Consider the following 15,320-nt stretch of genomic DNA (forward strand, 5'->3'; position numbering starts at 1 on the left):
TCAGATTTAGGGAAAGGTGAAATCTTTGAGTATTTCTGCAGACTGAAACTTCCATATTTCAAAAGGATTAGGGGGAAACTCCAAGCACACCTCCCAAACGGATGAGTACGAGCAGCAGACTCCAGCTGGAAATCCAACAGATTTCCAGCTCAAAAGTAGATTCAAGTTAATGAACTCTTTGGTAAGTTCAAGCAATATAAACAGAGCTGTTCATAAAGGACCAGGCCTCCTTGGCTCCCTAACTTAACAATTAACCCTCCTGGAAAAGGAAACTCTCTCATCCCTAGGGAGCCACTGGCACCTTGGGCCCAGCCCCGTGGTACAGAGGAGTTAATTTTAATAAAAACTGGGCAATATGCTGCCAGTTTAGAGCAGTGATTACTGGGTTGAGATCTGCTCACTCTTCAGGAGGCTGCTGTCCCAAAGCTGGCCGTGCTTACAAACCCACAGGCAGACCTGGATCTTTAGCTGGCTGTACCTGGGAATGCAATTGTGCCTTAAACATTACACTGAAAAACCCCAAAATAAACACAAAAATCCCAAATCAACCCAAGCCCCAACAAGTTTTCCTCTGTGAATTCCACCTGTAGTAGAGAAGACCACACAAGTGATGGGGTTTATCTGCATAATCTGGGCTGCTTTTACCCCATAAAACACAGCCAAACAGGAACCTAAACTGGCACCAGGTGAACTTGGCCATTCCATTTCCTAAAATCTCCCAGTGCAGCACTGTCACAGACATATTTCATGAAAAATCCTTTGGCCAGGATCTTTTCTCCTGAGAAGCTTCAGCTTCTCCCTGTTTTGCTGCTTTGGAATGTGATCTGGAGAATTGTTTACCCAGCATGTGAAATTGTTTTTACTTGATGACCAACGACAGCCACCTGTGTCGAGGCTGTGAGCAGCCACAAGATTTTATTATCATTCCATTCCTTTCCTTACAAGCCTTCTGATGAAATCCTTTATTCTATTCTTTTAGTATAGTTTTAATATATAATTCTTTTTTAATATAATATAATATAATATAAATGGTAAAATAATAAATCAGCCTCCCGAAACATGGAGTTAAGAATCTTAACTTTTCCCTCGTCCTGGGACCCCTGTGAACACCACCACACAGCACGAGCTGTACAACCGCACCTTTGCTAAGGTGGGTGCATTAATTAACGGGATGGGTGCATTAATTAATTTTTCCTGCCAGCTCACCTTACTCTCCCACAATACTGAGCACAACGTCAGGTGCTCACCTCTGAAGAGACAGGGCTTTGCTCGTTAATTAGCGCCACTTGCCAGCTCCCGTTAACGAGCTGTTGGTTACTGAGTAAACCAGGCCCTGGCTCGCCATGAGGAAACTCTGTCCTGAGCCTCCCACTCCACTGCCATGCCCTTATCTGCTCCTGACTCTGCCAACACCTCCAGTAACCCTCCCTCAGCTCCTGCTGATTAGAAACGTGCCTGAACCCAGGGATTATCCTCACATTTCACTTTCACTTCCTAACACTTCCTTTGCTGCCTCCCCAGCCCTTATAACACCTCCAGGCTGTGGGGTTTTAAAACATTTTTTGCTATTTTAAATTGATATTTTTTTCATCTCTCTTTATCTGTTTTTGAGGATTAGGTGCAATCAGTCTTTTGTGGTGTGGGGAAAGCAGGAGCATCGCTGTAAACTTGGATTTGTAAAAAGAGAATGGGAGAATGTCCCTGGCTTCCTTGGCTTTACACACTCAACTCAGCACAATTAATTAAGGTTCTATAAATTGCCGTGCCAGAGTTCCTCCCAGTTCTCAAACCAAAATTACCTTGAGCGCTTTTCAACAAGTCTTAAGTAAGGAACAGCTGAATTTAAATAAAGATAATTTAAACAGAACAGTATCTGCTAATATTATACCTTATCACACCCAATCTTTTCCTATGAAAACCAATTATCATGATATGAAAGTATTTTAACAACTAATTTTTTTATTTTAATTATTACATCTTGATTTCTTAGACTGGATAGATTATTGCAGTTCACCAAAGAGTCAAAGCACCAAAATCCATTAATTCTAACAATATTATAAAAGTTTATCACTTAAAAAGGCTTTGTCATAAACCCTAAATGTTAAATTAATAATATCTTTTCTAGAAAGTATTGAAAACTCTTTTGATATGCCCAAAAGGAAAAAACTCAATTTATCTTGCTTAAGGAAGAAATAGAAATTTCATCTTTGATGTGAATAAAATAAGGGTTAAGTCAGGGGACAGAATGAAACAAAACCCAATTCTTGCAAGTCTGGAAACACAAACACAAGTAGCCAATCTTCCCTGTCATTTAAAATACTGAGTTTCAGCCAGTAACTTTTAGATTTAATTATCTCACCCAGTGAAAACAGGCAGAAGTTTTCAAAATTAATTTCTTATATAAATACTTGTCTTGACAGCCTTTCCAGCAAAGAGCAACCTAAATTTTTTTTTCAAAGATTCAGAAACAAAACCTGATCTCATTTTAAATGGTATGAAAATCACTGTGCAATTTGGGTTTGGGGTAGATTTGGTTGGGTTTTTTTTTCTTTTTAAAGCCACAAGCCCAGTTTGAAGATCACTGCTGGCCTTAAAACAGTTTCAACTGGAAACTGGTCCATCCATTTACAGAAGACCATCTAGTTCCTCGCTCAATGCACCTGGCTTGTAATCATCAACTGTATTTAATATCTCAAGTAGATTTATTTCAAGTCATCTTGAACTATTTGTCTTTAACAGTCAGCAACGAATCTGCTGCCAAGAATTAATGTAGCCACAATCTCCCAGTTGCACAAAGGGACATTTGACTGATGCCACCATCCTGCAGAACAACCTCAGAGATAAGGGAGAGACAGCGCTCCCAAAAGGGCCCAGTTCAAAGAGGAAAAACAGGCCAGAGCAAATAAAGGAGATGAATTCTGCCAAAAAGGCCAAGTTCAAACAGGAGAGATGCTCAGCATGACCTGATCAATACTTGATAGCACAGGGTCACCTCCAAAGGCTTGGGATGGTTAGAGAAAGTGGAGCTACCTGAGGCCACAAGGGTGATTTCACTACCATTTCAAAATCAGAGATATTTAACACCATTAGGAAGCAGAAAAATAAAAATTAAAAAAAAAACCCAAAGCACCAAACAAATAGAGATCATAAAGCAAATGAACAATAAAGGAAAAGTGTATCTGCAAAGAAATTGTAATCAATGGGCAATGGAAGAAAGTAAATAAAATTGAAGCAAGAATGGTTTGGTCTGAAATCACAACAGAACAGAATTTCAATATTTGTTTTTTAAGGTTGTCTATAAGCATAAATTCAGACATGGAAGAGTCCACAAGAGGGAACAATACACTGAATTTTAAATGTGGAAAATACAGATATTCATAGTTGGGCAGCTAGATTACTTAAATTTATCAGGGAAACATTTCTATCATTGCTGACCACTCACACCAGCACCTGCAATTGTTCAATACCACAAGAAAACATGGATAATTTGCAAGATGAATAAATACCTCCTGGGCATTACATAGCTTAATATTTTTTGTTGTTCCTGTCAGCCACTACCAGTCCTTGCAATTCACCAAAGTTACAGCATTCCTGGGCAGTCCCAGGCAGATGCGTTATCAATTTTTAATAACGGAATGAACTTTTGCAAAATATTTCAAAATTAAAACAGGCTTAAGCCTATTCCCCTCCTTCCACCCCCCAAATTTAAATGAAGTTGGCAAAAATTTCTCATATGACTGAATCTTTTAAGGAAAATTTAAGCAAGACTGAAGAAGCCCTCCAAATAAAATTCAGGACTTTCAAGCAACAATGCAAGTTAAGAGGCTGAAAATAAAGGCAAGAGACGAGGAAAGTCTCCCTAAACCACCATGAAACGGTGATAAATAATGAGAAATGGTGATAAATAATGAGAAATGGTGATAAATAATGAGAAATCCAGGGGGATTCCAAAGTGGGTCCCAGGTTTGGGGCACGGATTCCAAATCCCTCATGTAAAATGGAGTTTGCTGTTCCAACGTGAGCGTGGCTGCACAGAAGAGACGCCGGAGGCCTGCAGGAGCAGCAGTGGGCTCTGCAGGGAAGGATGGCAGCAGGGCCCCCCTGCACCCAGAGCAGGGCTGGATGTCCCCAAGGGACATCTCCCACCCACACAGGAGGTGAGGTGTCCCTCAGCAGCTGCAGAGCTTGGGGACATTGGCAGGAGAGAGCAGAGAGAGGAGCAGACACAGAGCTCTCCCCACGCAGGGCACACTGTGGGTTGTCACCCCACAGCCAGTCCCACCCGATTTTTCTCTGCAGTTTGAAGCTGTGAGCTGCAGAGACATTCGTGTCAGCATCAATACTTTGGGAAAAGTGGGGCAGCAAAAAGAACCGCCAGCACTTCATGGCAAAACATGCCAACGCTGATAGCCTTGTTAAATAGGATTAACATCAGGAATTAAAAATAACATCTAGGTTTGGTGAAAAAAACTACTGATTTTACCTTAAGAGTCCTCATCTATTGCAAACACTAAAAGTTATTTTCAAGTCTTTTCAAACTCTGTAGATCTCTTACCATGCCCACTGTTCAGAGCTGAAGGCACAAAATCTGTTTCCTCAAAGCCATTTATTTAACCAGCCCAACCATTTATTATCCAGCCCAAAGGTGAGCCCAGCTCACTCTCAGCTTGCCCAGGATGGTATTTTAGAGCAGTGTGCACACACAATTTAACAAGCTGGGTGTATTTGTCCTCTGCTCACTTCAAAACAGTGAATAAGACAATTTGAGCTTCATGGCTTCTGCCATCTGATATTTCTTATTGAAGGAAATTAGCTCAGCTGTGCTGTGGCATTGAACACAACCAAACCAGCTCATGGAAGGAAATGCCACTGACCTGTGGCACTTTCTCAGCAGCTAAAACAGCTCCATTTCTGTGCTAACACAAGCAGTTGTGCACATCCCTCAGCATGCACCGTGGGCTTAGGTGGAAAAGAGAGAAAAGAATGATCATTCCTTTAAAACTCACTTCTGAGGGTTCTGGGATTTACCTCAGGCGTTGCAGCACATGAGGTTTCACGTTCACAAGCACAGTAAAGCAGCAGGAGGTGTAACACAACCACTGAGACTTCCTTGGGAAAAAACCCTGCAACACTTTTTCCTTAGCTATCTGTAAATTTTAAAAATTCATTGGTAGAGTCCTTCAACACCTGGAGCTTGGAATCATCTGATGGACAAGGCAGCAAAAATAAGCAGATTTATCATGCTAGGGCCAACTACAACTCTCATGTAACAGCCTCATGTAGCACTGAATTGTTGGAAATTATGTGACACTAACTAATTTTTAACTAGTTGTTTTAATTAATTGTAGGTGGTGCCCACCTTTAGCCAGCATTAGTTAAGTTTCTTCACAGACTCTTGTTGGAGTAACCAAAGATACAGGGGAGATTAAGGCCTGCAAAGCTGGAGAAAAAGGTGATAAAAGGACTAAAGAATAGGGACCAAATTAGCATGAAGAGGAAAAGATCAATAACCAATAGAGGACAGAATATTAATAGAAAGAATCATGTCACTTGGAACCAATGAATATCAATTTCTTTGCTAAAAATGCATAAATAAGTGAAAAGGTTTTGTACCAGCATTGCTGTGGAGGCTGGAAATTTGTCAGCCACTCACCTCTGGGCCAAGAATGAAGTAATGCCTTGCTAACACTAAAAAGACAGTGTTAGAGAGGGTTATTTTTGCCCATTTTGGGAGGATTTTGGTCCCATCATGGCTCCTGTTGGATGCGCCTGTGACACCGACAGCCTGCTCCAATGATCTCCCCAGATGATTGTGCCTGCAGTCTGGAAAGGGAATTGTTCTGAACACTCCATTGGGCACCAGTTCCAGAGCCAGGGGGGCAGGGTGAGCTCTGTCACACTGTCCCTGCAGTGCCCCACACACCCAAAAACTCACTGGCTTGAGAAAACAATGGAACAAAGGAGCAGCCCAGGGAGAGCTGCGCAAAGCCAAGCAGGGGTGCACACCTGGATGCTTCCAGAATGTTCCAAGTTTGCACCATATTTCTGCAGCAAACAGCAGGGGGGTTTAAAGCATCTTGAGGTTTTCCTCTCAGTAAAAACTCAACAATTTGAGGAGTGAAAATCACAGGTTCTGACCGGGCCAACGTCTTCACTCTTATTATTCATTACCACAAACAAGGAGGGATTTTCTCCAGGGTTTCTGGAGGCTAAGAGTCACCTGTAACAGAGATTTTGGCTGCAGATGCCAAGCTGGATGACCTCTGCTGTCCACAAAAAACCATGGAACAGCCACGACCCCACTGGCAAAGCAGAATGCTGATGTAATGCAGCAATTCCTATTGCTGTAGGATTTTTAATGAAAGTAAAACAATTTCAGGGTGGAATTAAAAAGCAAAGAAAAGCGAACTAGAAAAGATAAAATGGAATGGCTCAGAAAAGAATGAGCATTCCCCTAAAACTGAGCTCCTGTGCCAGGGAAAGGGAGGGGGCCAGCACATGACTGGAGTGAGGCAAACCCAAGGAAACCCCCGGTGCCACCCAAGCTTCCAAACTGAGGCAAACACTGGAGACTGCCAGGAAAAATGCAAAAAATCCAAGTGGATTTGCTGTATTGTTTAGGGAAAGAATTAACTTTGGTGCCCAGACTAATGCTAAGATTATAACTGCACAGCTGCCCTGCAGTTCCACAGCATTCCCATATTTTTTTTTTTCCACATTAATGCTGCCACAGTCCTGAACAAGCAGCACTCAGCTTTTAGCATCCAAGGAGCTGCAGCCTCAGTCATGGAGGCAAAGTGAAATCCTGCTGCAGTTCCCTGGATGCTCCAAGAAAATTCTCCTCTTTTATTCTGTACTACCTTCTAGGGTAAGCTCACCTTTTACAAGTGGGCTATTCCCTCTTTTCCAGAGGAAAAGAATCATGACAGCTTCTGAACTACCCCATAAATTTGATCAGTTTTCCTTCCCAATACTCATTTTTTCAGACTTTTTGTACCTCAGAGGACTGTACCTACCTAAGTTGCCCTCACAGTGAAAGAGACTGTGGAAAGTGCTGGGGAGGAGAGATTGACACAAAATGCAAAAGGAATAATCAAAGGAGCAGCACAGCCTGTGGAAGCTCAGGTTTGTGAGTCTTAGCAGAACTGACTCAGCTCACAATCCGCACAGGAAAAGAGTATCTGCAGTCCCTGAAGAATTTCATTTGAAAGCAAAGAGGAAACAAGGGCTAGTAAATGCTATTGTTACAGAAATAGCAGCTCCATACACCCAGCTATTTCTATTACACAACTGAAATGCTCTGCATTTAATAGAATCCGTGGCTGCTTTGCCAAGTTCTGGACTGGCAATTAGGATGGGACATTGAAATGCATTGTTTTACCAGCTCCAAGCCAAGGACAAGGAATGGGATTTATAATGAGCATTCAGAAAGGGTTTCTTCCTTCTTTAAAAGTTAAAAAGGAAGTTACTATACCCTGCTGAAAGCTGTGCCAGAGAATGTCATCTATTACCTGTGAAAACAGGTTCTTTATGTCTGAGGTAATCAGCAGCTTTTCAGGATGTTGGGGAGGCTGCTTTCTCCTTACACCTTGCAGGATCTCAAGCAGAGTTTCCAGAACACCTACACAGATGTGAGAAAAAAACCTCCTGGAGCTAGAGGAGAAATAATTTCTAGAGATACTTCGAAGGCAAGTCAGAAACTATGAGTGTACCACATTAAAGGAAGTCAGCACTGAGGGAGTGCAGATATGTTTGTCTTGGAAGCACATTGAGCTGACTGCCAAAAATACATATTTGGCTTTATTTTCCATTCACCTTTATAAATAACAGACATGCCAAACACCAACCTCTGACTTCTTGGAAAACAAATGGAAACAGTAAATTTGAACAGTCTAGATTTGAAGGGTGAGTAGTAATTGCAAAAGGGACAGGAGGCAGGAAATCATTACTGCACCTAACACTGTTCTTACCCCAGGTCTGTTGATATTAGCTATCTTCAAAAGAAAAATGAACATTTCATCATACTAATTCTTCTTGCAGGGCTGCTGAGCTTACACTCAGTGAAGCCACTGCCTCATTTTATCAAAAAAAAATATAGCACAATTCACTTTCATGAAAACACAGAAATGCATTGCTGAATAAAAGAAAACCAAAATTCAGCATTTCATTATTGTGAGGAATGGCATTTTCATCACCTATCAAATCCAGTGATGATCCTTACAAAGACTTTAGCAGCAGAATTTCCCAATTTCCATGGTTCAGCTGGAAGCAGCATCACTGCTAGCAGTGACACTTGGCAAAATGTCTGAGAACACCTAACAGAGATTCAATTGTTTTATCTCTACATTTTAAGGTGACACTTTGAAGGAAGCAGGTTTTTGCACCCCTGTAAGTGCCAGCTGAGACAATGAATTAAGAGCTGTGCTCTTGCAGCAGGGCCAGTACCACCAGGACAAAGCCACAGCACCGACAAAATCAGGCAAAAACCCTTCTCTGTCTCTGATACACTGCAAAGGCAAAGCTTAATTCCATCAAGGGCACACTGGCTCCATCGATTGGATTATTCATTTGGTGTAATGGACTTTGCTTTCTTCCTGCAGCCTTCTCAAAACAAGAACAAAATGAAGATAAATCAGCTCTCACTCAAAGCTGGCAGTCTATAGATATTTATGGATTTCTGAGCCCTGCAGTACAACAGGAGGGAGGCATTCCCCAAGGATGTTTTCCTCTGCAGTCCTGTCACCCTCCCAGCAGCTGCCCAGCACAGGGACACACCAAGGAAAGGCTGCAGCCACCTCTCCCCTTCAGGTCCATCATTGACCCAGCACAGGAGCCACTCTGACCCCACAGCCCAGAACAATCCCTGTTTGATCCTCCAAGCAAAGGCCTAATTGCCACTTTCCAAGGGAGCAGCACCAACGCAATCCCAGTTTGCCACTGGGCCAGCTGACGTGGCCTCCATGGATCACAAAAATCATTTCTCCCCTCATTACAGTCTGTCCATTACGTTGCAGGCCTGGCCTCATCCTTTTCTCACATAATGAATGAGCTGATTATGCCAACAAACTCAAACCACTACTCCTACGAATGAGATTACAGGTTTATCAACTGCCCCATAAAATGGCAACACTTTCCGTTTCTTTTTAATTCAGCAAAAAGGGTTTGCCTCCTTGTATTGCATCACAGCATTCAGATCAAGGAGAAACTCGGGGCACAACACGTTATGGAGAACGTTGACCTGTGATAAGCTCTTTGCAAAGAAGGAAAGAATAACAGAAAGTTGCTGGGCCAGGTTTTCCTTTGACTTACGACACATTGTAGTTGTAAATGAGGTAACTACACTGAACAAACACTAGTCCTGTGCAGAATGAGTACAAAAAAAATTTCACGTCCATTTATTACCCTGTTATTTAAATCTGAGGTACAAGAGCAAAATGTATGTCTGTGGTCAGTACACCCTGCCTGCATGTATTTAATGTCTTACAGGGAAAAGGGATTTCAGCTTGCATGAAAAGAGCCTCCTTTCTAAGCATTGCACCTGCTGAGGTAAGATAATCGTTGAGAGGAAGATGATGTCCTGAGTAATCACATAAATAAATCAGCACTGACCCCAGAAAATCTCTGATGCTGCCTCAGAAAAAGCAGAAGACACTCACTCACTTTCTGCCCTTCCTGGCCTTACTTTAAAGCACTGCCTGTAACCCAGAGAAAATCTTTTTGCAAGCCATTTAAGATCCTCAAAGGGCCAGGTATCTCTTTTTTTTTAAGCTTTATGGAGAAAATGCATCATGCAATATGTCTCTAGTTCTCCACAAGTAACTGAACAAAGCCAAAGAAAATCAGCAAGTGGCACGACATGCAAGAACCCAGAAACAAAATGAGCAATGAAATTGGACTTATCACAGAGAAAAATCTGAGCCATTCATTTGAGATTTTTATGTTTGGGTAACCTTTGGAAGAATGTTTGCTGTTCCATTATACAAACAATGGAAATATTAGATAAGGAAAAGAAACACCATTGCCAAGAAAGCTCCACGCACCCCTTCCAAATCACGAAACATGGAGATGTGATTTTATGGAAATATAACATGCTGCCTGCAGCAGGAGTGTCAAGAGGTACAGAGCCATTCCTGCCAAGCCCAGTGGGCCCAGGGAGGGCAGCTCAGGAACCCCTGGGGCAGCACATCTGCCTGGCACTGCCCCACAGACACATGGGGACCCAGGAGCCAAATTCAACCTCCCTGAGGCCAAGCCTTGCAGCTGGGCCAGGCCTGCTGAGCAGGACTGAGACAGCCCCAAAGTGTGCCAAAGCAAAGCTGCCACGAGTTATTCACACACAGCCATCCCTGCTCCAGCCTCTCCCAGCCCACCAGGCGCCCCGTGGCAATGGCGCTCCTGGGACAGGCCCAGAGCTTCCCGCACGGCACAGCGGCAAAGGCCACCAACAGGAGCCAGAGCTTGTCCCTGTGCAGAGAAGGGACAGCAGGAGTGCCTGGGTGCCACAGGGGAGGCTGCAGAAGGGAAGCCCCTGTGCACACTCTGTGCTGCCCACTCTTCCCACAGCCAGGGACGCCTCCGGCTCCCACAGAGATAAAGGCAATAAAGGCAGAGAATCATGGAATTATTTGGGTGGGAAAGGACCTTTAAATCCTACCCAGTCCAACCTCTGCAGAGAGCAGGGACATCTACAGCTAGATCAGGTTGCTCAGAGTCCCATCCAACCTGGAGTTAAACATTTCCAGGGGTGAGCATTCCCCACCTCTGTGGGCAGCCTGATCCAGTGTTTCACCACCCTCATTGTATGAAATTCCCTCCTTATATCCAATCTATATCAACCTTCCTTCACTTTAAATCCATTACCTCGCCTCCTATCACAACAAGTCCTGCTAAAACATTTTTCCCTAACTTTATTACAGGCCTCCTGCAAATACTGAGGGACTGCAATGGCCTCTCCTCAGGGTCTTCTCTTCCCAAGGGAGAACAAACCCAGTTGGGATATGCACATGAGGGGTTCTGCAACTGCAACTTCCAAGTGAAGGAGCATCCAGGACCCTCTTCCTTCCTTGCCAGCCCCTCATGGACACAATCCAGCCCCTCATGGACAGAATTCAGCCCCTTGGCCAAGCACAGGTCCTTGGGGGCAGCCAGTGCCCACTGATGGAACCACAGGAAAATGCCAAGCTACCCAACCTCTCTCTAGCTCAGCCACACCTGGCACTGCTTGAACAGCCAGGTGAAATATGAGTTTAAAGTTCCTCCATGGGGTTTTTCCATGGGAGGTAGGAAAAGGCCTGGCAAGGCCTCGGCCCTGCCAGTGCTGAGGGGATTTTTTCATGGCCAGGGCTGATTTCATTGTTCAAACCAAACCTTCCATGTGGGGAGAACGTGTACAGATAAGGGCTGGATGAGGACTTGGAGCTTGGCTGCTGCCTGGGGGGTTGGCAAATGGGCCTGAGCTACAAGAGATGTTTTGATAGCACAAATAAGGATGAGGAATTAGGCAGTGTGGTGATCCGGAGAGAGGATGAGCGGGTCTGCTGCTACAGGGCTCTTAAGGTGCTGCTTTGAAGGTTTCCAAAGTATTTCAGCTCAACATCACAAAGAAATTCCTCAAATTTACTTTCAGACATCTGGCAATGTTCCTTTTAAAGAGATTATAAAATCAATCAAATATTATCCATCCTTACCTAAATGTAAAATAATGTAAGAAGATCTTGAATTTATGGATAATATTTAATGGTTTATACATGACCAAGTGTATTCTTTTAACAATGAAAATTATGCTATCACCAATTTCTTTACATTCATAGTCTGTTTTGACAGTGTGTTAAAATAAAGCTCAGTCTCTAACAGTCGTCGAATAATTATTCTATATTTCTATTTTAAACTTATATTTGTCTGAATCAAGTATTTTTCATTCCTTTCTCAATTTCCTTTCCAAATTGTTTGCATCTCTGTAGTTGATTGAACACAGTAGTGCACCTGACTGCAGTTCAGTGTGAACCAGCAAGAGCAGCTCCCAAACAGACTATTAAGTTATTAAAGGTGCATTTTCATAGAAGCAAGTGTGAAGAACCAAAACTAACGAGTATTAAAAGCAGCTGGTAAATTTTGTTACATTCAATCTTTCTTCATCTTCTACCTCATTGTTAAAATTGTGAAAGGCTTTTTAGATTGCAATAATGAAAAATAAACACACCTCCCCAGTTGATTCTCAGTCTGTATCCCCACACACATTTGAAAAGAGAGAACTTCTCTGGTAGCACAACTAAGGGCAGTTGTGATGATTAAAAAGTCAACTTCTACAGTAGAAATATTATCAGTCAACTGTTAATTGATATTGTGACTTTGCATAAAACCTTTTCATGGTATCCTGAGACCTACAGCCAGAAAAAAACCCCACAAAATGAAGCTGAAATGTTCTCCCCCCCAGTGGACTCCACCAGACCATTTCTAGAACAAAGTACCAACAGAAATCTTCTTCTGTCCTGCTGTAACCTCATCACTAACATGTAACACCTCATGGAGTGCCTGTTTGGGGGGTGGTTGCACAGATATCTCCATGGAAAGGTTCTTCCTTCATATCAAAATTTTAAAAGCTTCACTCTACTGTACTGGGGCACAGCCCCAAGGTGCCAGACCTCCAGGAGCATTTGGACAACACTCTCAGGGATGCACCGGGTGGGATTGTTGGGGTGTCTGTGCAGGGCCAGGGATGGGATCAATGATCCTTGTGGATCCCTTCCCGCTCAGGGTATTCATCATCCTACACATAGTGAATTCTTCACTTTTTACATGCACTGGAAATGGCAGCATCCAAGTATTTTTAGCAAGAAATCAGGGAATTTAATTCACTGATATACTCCTATAAGAAATAAACATTTTTATAAGAGAAAGTATATGAAAAATTTGTTGTAAATTGGTGGGTACTATATAAAATTGTGGGTAAATATAGTTAAGTATTGGAGAGAGTGGATTCCAGTCTCATTTGGTATTCATCCAACTAACTCATCCCATTTTACCAGCTGTCCTTTATAAGGTATCACTGATGCTCCAGTGGGCCTCAGAGACTCCAATTGCATGGAAAATTCTACAACTGTCAGCACAGCTCTGCCCAAGGGGGGATTCAGCATTGTTTTGCAGAGTGACAGAGCTAGACACTGCCTATATGTGGTATTTCTGGGATAATGAAAGTGAAACTAATCTGAACATAAATATTTTTAAAGCAAATTCAAGTCGACACGTGTGTGTATTTTTTTCTATGTAAATTATTTCCATAGATTTTTGGGAGGTTCTTTTCATGAGCACTTAAATGGGAGCTTTTCATTATAATATAATCACTTTAGGGCAGGAAATCCCTCAGGCATAACTGAGAGCTGGGATCTCTACTGCATCTATAGCTAAAGGAGCAATCAAAGAAAATTTAAAGGAGAGATTGAAGTCTCATAACCCATAATAATATTATTAATTCACTCAGCATGCAAAAATATTATTCTACTCAACATTTAGCAGACTTCCCCAGCTCCATGCTGAATTCAGATAGGGGTTCACTGGGAAATGAGCCTCACAGCAGAGTCAATGGCATCTGAGTTACAAATATGATGCCTTAACTTGAGAAGTTCAGGGCCTTTAAAACAGTCTGAGAAAGCACTTGCAAGTGTGATTGATCCTGCCAATCCATAGGTGAGACATCAAATATTAACATGGGAAATGAATTGAGTCAGCTCTGAGCTCATTACTACTTCTTGCTTTCTAAATAAACCAGTAAATTCAGTTTAGGAGACATTCTACCAAATTATCATGTCCCTGCTGCCAGGAAATATTTTTTTCCTCTGCTCTGGTATCTGTTTCAGCCCTTATCCCACAATATTACAAGGACTTTATCCAGCTAAATTCTGGAAGATCTTACAAGGCAAGGAAGAACCAAGTTCTACAGTCAGGTCCTTTTACTGTTTCACAGTCACTCAGGACTCCTGCTCAGCCATTTGGTTTTTTCAGAGAAGTGCCCTGCAGTAATTCTTATTTTGTATTTCCAATAAAAGCTTGTGAGATGTGCAGCACACCAAAGTATGAACAACAAAGTTGTTCAGGGAACTGTGCTTCACCAAAAATGATGCCTGGTTGGAAAAGTGATTTTCAGGCACTGTAGCAAATTGTGGTTTTTCACAAAGGTATTCCATGAGGAATCCACAGTTTGCTGCAGATACGATAAAGCTGAGCATGTCTACAATTAATTTTCCAATCATGTCTGCTTGATGTTAGGATTCCATTTCCATGTAAGAATTTTTTTTTTTTTTCCTCTAAGAATAGTCATGTCTCCAAGAATATCCTCTTCACTGAGCTTGGAATCAAGAAAAACAATGGCTTGGGACTTAGAACTAAATATAAGTTTATATTTGCCATAAGCCTTTTAAGTTTCTCTGTGATGGATAGTTTCTCTCCAGTGAAAGTTTCCAGAGTTTGACAAGATATATTTCAGAGAATTTTTCCAAAGAAAACAATTAAAAATAAGATGTAAGCTTCATGTGACTGGGAATTCCTATTATGTGATCTACTTGAAAATTAAAACCCAGCAGAGCCTTCATGATTCCAAGGCTATGCTGATTGCCATTTGAAGCTGGAAAGGTTTTTCCCTAATGCACAAGTGATGAAGTGCACGTAATGCTTGGAGGAAAGTTACCTTATCTGCAGTATCAGATATAGATTACTGCTGGAGTCAGTGTGCCACGCTGCTGGATCCATACACTCTGTTCCAACATGAGGAATTGAGTTTCCCTGATGTCATAAACTGAACACATAATGCAATTAACATCTCCTTTGAAGTTCACATTGACCAGGTAACCGCTAGAATGAGTTGGCAAAACTTGACTGAAGTCACTGCCACGAGCTCGGCTGAGACGGAGACCTCAGCTCTGACTTTCTGCAAATGTGGAACTCTTGAGGCTGAGACATTGATAGCTGCTCCTTTGGGACCCCTCAGCTGGGGTAATTTATGGTATCACACTACAACTGACATGTTTATGATCACACCAATAATCCCAGACTTTGAGGCATTTAAACACTGGAGGTAACTAAATGATTAATTTTAGAAAGAAGAGAATGGAACAAAGCCAAGACTTCTATCTTCATGAAAAAGAAAAGAACTTGAAATGAACATCTTGGCTACTTTACAAGACTGCAGAAACATTATAGACTGAAAGACTGTGTAATTTCCAAAAGCGTTAATACTCCTTGGAGATGAAAATACAGTGACAAAAATAGAATTCTTAGAATAAAACAGAATTTCACTTGCACTTAAAGAGAAAGAAAATTGTATGAGG

General features: G+C 42.1%; 1 protein-coding gene across 14 annotated transcripts in view; it reads right to left on the reverse strand.

Moving 5' to 3' along the window:
- Positions 1 to 15,320, reverse strand: part of ATP2B2 (ATPase plasma membrane Ca2+ transporting 2) — a 407,966-nt gene that overhangs the window by 159,268 nt on the left and 233,378 nt on the right. The window lies entirely within an intron of this gene.

The sequence above is a fragment of the Melospiza melodia genome, chromosome 10, assembly GCF_035770615.1.
Source record: "Melospiza melodia melodia isolate bMelMel2 chromosome 10, bMelMel2.pri, whole genome shotgun sequence".
Taxonomy (NCBI): domain Eukaryota; kingdom Metazoa; phylum Chordata; class Aves; order Passeriformes; family Passerellidae; genus Melospiza; species Melospiza melodia.